This window comes from Gossypium arboreum, chromosome 4, assembly GCF_025698485.1.
Source record: "Gossypium arboreum isolate Shixiya-1 chromosome 4, ASM2569848v2, whole genome shotgun sequence".
In the NCBI taxonomy this organism is placed as follows: Eukaryota; Viridiplantae; Streptophyta; class Magnoliopsida; order Malvales; family Malvaceae; genus Gossypium; species Gossypium arboreum.
In genome coordinates, this window is record NC_069073.1 from 115,101,373 (window position 1) to 115,106,369 (window position 4,997).

Consider the following 4,997-nt stretch of genomic DNA (forward strand, 5'->3'; position numbering starts at 1 on the left):
TATTCAATTTAACCCTTTTCACTAACTACTCTAAATTAAGCTAATTTCACTTAATTAAAGCCTAATTAAATACACTACTAGACTCACAAATATTCTTAATAATTATTTACGAACTCGGTTTACTAAGACGGAGGCCCTATAACTCACTTTTTCAGTGCTCGTGAACTTTGGGTCATTACATTTTTAGTTTAAATGAGGGATTGTTAATAAAATCTGGTTGTTAATAAAATCGGATTGTTTTTCTTATTTCTAGGAAAATAGTTGATGCACATCAAAGATTTAGTGGTTGAAAATTATGGATTTATTTTGTTTAGATTTTTTCTCTGGTTATTAGTGCCTATTTTTAGTTTTTATGTTACGTAAAAGCTTATATAAATAGGCTCTTGGATTATGAATCAGTGTACTCATCATCTTAGTTTTACCTTTCTTTATTATCTTCATCTTCTTGTTATCTCTTTTAGTAAGTTAACAAATATTTGTCTTGTTAACCTAAAAACAATGTTTTACACCTCCTATACAATGGCACAATTTTGAGTGGAGCCTGATTTTGGGTCTGTGATTTTTTTTTTAGCCCCAACAAGCATTTTAAAGGTCAACTAGAATTCTAATACACACTATTGAGAATATTGGAAAACTAGGGTGAAAATGGAGAAGCAAAGGAAAGATGGAGAGGCAGAGGCAGTCCCAATAGTGATAGATGGCATGGTTTTGGACATTCAAGCCACTTCTTCAATTCCTCCACATCCAAGAACCACTTGTCTTGGCCAGGTCTCTTTCTCATCTCTCTCTCCCTTTCTTTTTGTCCTTTGATTTATTGAAGTAAGGAATAATTTGATCAGATATATTATGTACAATGCGGCATGGCCAAGAACATAGTTGAATGCATGACAATACTTGGAGCTCATCCTTTTATGATTACTGCTTTGGGATTTTGACATGCCAAGTCATTTCCTTTAAACCTTTCTCTAATGCAACCTTATGTTAATCTTTACCTTTTTCATAATATGGTTTACTAGGAATCAATTTGTAATATCTCTGATAATTCTAAATATCATGTAATTATCTAATATCCATGGAACCTTGGTGCAGGAATTTTTTTTGAATAATCTAGTTTGATCAATGAGAAACATATGCGCTTACCTATGTCCAGTTTTATTTACATCAAAATATGCGTCTTAACCACCAGATTTGGGCTATTCCCTTCACCATTCCTTTGATACTAATATTTTCTTTTTCTTTTTTATAAGAAATTTGTTGTTGGAGCATTGGAAATCTGCAAGACTATGGACAGAAGGTCAGCCTTACTATTGAAATTCACTTGTTCTTCATTTATGATGTTTATTTTTAATCTGCAGTAGCTACATGATTATCTTAGTCCTGTTAATGTGATATATAATTTAGTCAGCTTGATTGAACTTCCTGTATTTCTAAAGAAATAGTACTGATGTGATAAGCCACTTTAGTTGGATTTCTATGACATCTTATAGTTTTAAGTTTTTTGTTTGAGATACCAAAAAAATAGCTACATATACTTCACTTGTTTTTTATTTTCAAGCAGGCATTAGGAAGCACCAGGATATTAAGACTGCTTGTAACACTCCTATACCCGGTCTGACTGTAGGAATCTGATATAAGATTATTACATTTGGTGCCAAAGTGATTTTGGCTAGACTATGTAATTTCAGCAATTATCCATACTATTTTAACTTATTTAACCCAATAATTATTATAAACATTTGAGGTTATTAATGGATATTTGATTATGTTTGGAAATTATTTTAAAATTATTTTTACTAAAAATATGTAACAGCCCAATTTTCAGTGGTGTCGAAAACAGTGATTCAAGATCACTAAATTCGACGAGTGATTTTAAAAATTTTATTATTAATTAATAATTATGAGTCAAGTGTGATTTTAGAAATATTTTTGAAATAGTGACTTTTGTGATTTAAAAGAATTTATTAGGTAAATTGGGTCGAAAACGAGGTACCGAGACCTCGATTTCATAAACCGAGTCGTAAATATTTTTATAAATATTTACGGAGTGTTATTGAGTTAGGATTAAAGTTTCATTAGAAAATTTTAATGTTTTTATAGTTAATTAAATAAAAATGACTAGATTGAAAAAGGTGCAAAACTTGCTAATTGAAGAAATTATGACTAAATAGCTTAAATAATAAATAAGAAGGATTTAAAGAGAAATTGGGCCTAAAATTGCATTGTCTGGACGGCAGAGACAAAGAAATTAGTAAGGAAACAACGTGATCAAGGGGTAAAATTGGAAATTTTGTAAAGTTAAACATTAAAATTGAAATTTCATGAGAATTCTAGATAATTTTCTTCTAAAAATTCAGAAAAACACCATATGAGGGTTTCTTAAGCTTATTTTTGATATTTTTTCTCTAACTAATTTCAATTCTTTTTCTTTTCTTGAAATTTTTGGGTTTTTAAGACTTTTGCAATTAGGTCCAACTATTTAATTCATTAGTTTTTGATTCTATGAGTGATTTTGAAAGTTACCATGGATGAGTGATGGAATTTTCTGATGAATAAACATGGATTTGAAGCTCTAATTTGGTTATGTGATGATTTTATTAAGTGATTTCAATAGAAATTGATTTTTAGGACCTAATTGTGAAAAAGTTAAGAATTAGGGTTTGGTGTTGAAATTATGAATATCAAAGGCTTTATATTAGCCTAAAATGATTAGATAAAGTGTTAATTGAGAAAAATAAGCTCAATTGATGGGTTAATTGACCAGGGACTAAATTGTAAAAATTATAAAATTTGGGGTAAAAGTATAATTTCAAAAATTAAACGGTATAAATTGTGAAGTGAATTAGAATTGAATTAGATGTTGATGAATGAATAACTTTATATTATAGATCAAGAACCCGAAGACAAACGTGAAAAAGAGAAATTAGCTTAATGGCCCCTGAATTACTACAACTTCCACAATTTATCCTAGGTAAGTTCGTACGGTTTAAATTTAATGATTATATTTAATTGATGAATGTTAATACGTATTTAGTACATTGTTGAAAAATAGTATGTTGTTAAATTATTATGTATTTAATATATTGTTGAGAAATGGAATATTGTTAAATTAAGAATTGAAATGAATATCCGGTTAAAGTGGAACGCGGGATTGAGTACAGTCGTTCAGTGCAAAAGGTGAATTGACGGATAAGACCATGGTTGGACCATGGTAATGTTTAGATGTAAGACCATAGCTGGGCTATGGCATTTTAATGAAAAGACCATAACTGAGTTTTCCATGAGTTATCCGATTTGGAAATATTTGGTTAGTGACATGGAAAACTCATGTATATGAAACTTGTTTGATAATTATGTATATTCTTGATTATGAATTGTTATCGAAATAAATATACGCGAAATTCATGAAAATAATGGTACATGGAATATTGATTCTTATGGAATTGAATGTATGGGGAATTGTGATATTTGAATACTTGTGGCAATTGAAAAGTGAATTGAAACCCTATTAACTGTATCGGGCTGATTCAGATATAGTTGGCATGCCATAGGATTGGAAGAGTTCAGGGATACTTCAACTTCGAGTCAATGAGACACTAGGTGTCAAATTGTTACTTCAGATAAATTCGATGTGGTATTGGGTACCAATTTACTTCGACATGGCCGATGAGACAGTGGGTGTCAAGTTATTACTTCGAATTATCAGATGAGGCACTGGGTGCCAAATGGTGTGTTTTGGTTGGATCCGTGTATCTGTCAGAGTCCGAGTCATGTTAATAGGGAAAACTAAATGAAATGATATTATGAATGGTAATTGATAATACCAAATGTGAAATGAAAATGAGACATATGAATTGTGTATTAAATTGTGAAAAGCCATTTAAGATAGAAAAATAATAAGAATTGAATGTGCTATGAGTGATCTATAAATATATGAATTAATATTGAAAGACTTATGGTTATTACCGGTATATACCTGAAATATTTGGAAATGATATATACTTGATATATTGAAACGTGACATGGAAATGATATTTACTTGATATATTGAAAATGACATGTAAATATGTGATTATCTTTGATATGTTGATACAAAGAAATTATGTATATGGTGATGAGTAATAAACCCAAGTGTGACATGTCGAGAAAATAAGTTTATCAATATTGAATTTATATGTAAGATGTGCAAGTACGCTAACTATTGTTGTTGCTTGATGTTTAGGCAAGTCTCAAGCTATTGACTGAATAGTAATATGTTTATTTATTTGAAGTATTGAAATGGTAAGTATTTAAGTGAAAATAAATTAGTGCGTATGAAAGAATAGTAAGGTTTAAATTATGCAATTTCCTATGGAATGATTTATTATGTGTTCAATTCGAAAAAAGGCTTTGGTTAAATACACTAATTTGTGACCATGTCTGAATAATATGCATATGACATGTATGACATGTATATGGAATAAGTGTGAAAGAGTTAAAGTTATATAAAATTTTACTAAGCTTGGGTAATAAGTATATGTGTGATACTATGGATTTATTCACCTAGTGAATTAATGAATATACTTTTATGAGTATTATGATAACAATATTGGATTACTTTTATATGTATAATTTAATATTTGAAATGAATTAATATGATTAAAGATTATATGACTTTCTAAGCATTCGTTGCTTACGTGTTTGTTTTATTTATTTATTTTTCAGATTATCAGAAGCTCGAATGGGTTGAAAGCTTATCGGAGCTATATCACACTATCCATTGGTTTTATTAGTAATTATTGATGACTTGATTCTGCTTATAATAGCATGTATAGGTTATTTTGACTAAATATTAGCCTATAGGTGCTTTGTTAAAAATTTGTCATGTATTTGGCTTGTGTTTGGTATTGTGGTGTTTGCATGATTGCCTTAAAATGTTGATATGATTGAATGATGAGATGTAAAGTAGTAGTCGAATAAACATAAAAGGTGCATAAAATCATATTGGTTACGTGTGAACA

General features: G+C 29.4%; 1 long non-coding RNA gene across 1 annotated transcript; it reads left to right on the forward strand.

Annotated features, from left to right (window-relative positions):
- Positions 1–397: 397 nt before the first annotated feature.
- Positions 398–2,959, forward strand: LOC128291471 (uncharacterized). Its single transcript, XR_008281262.1, has 4 exons — positions 398–460; positions 572–768; positions 1,248–1,294; positions 2,886–2,959. It is a non-coding gene; the product is annotated as an uncharacterized LOC128291471 (long non-coding RNA).
- The last annotated feature ends 2,038 nt before the right edge of the window (positions 2,960–4,997 follow it).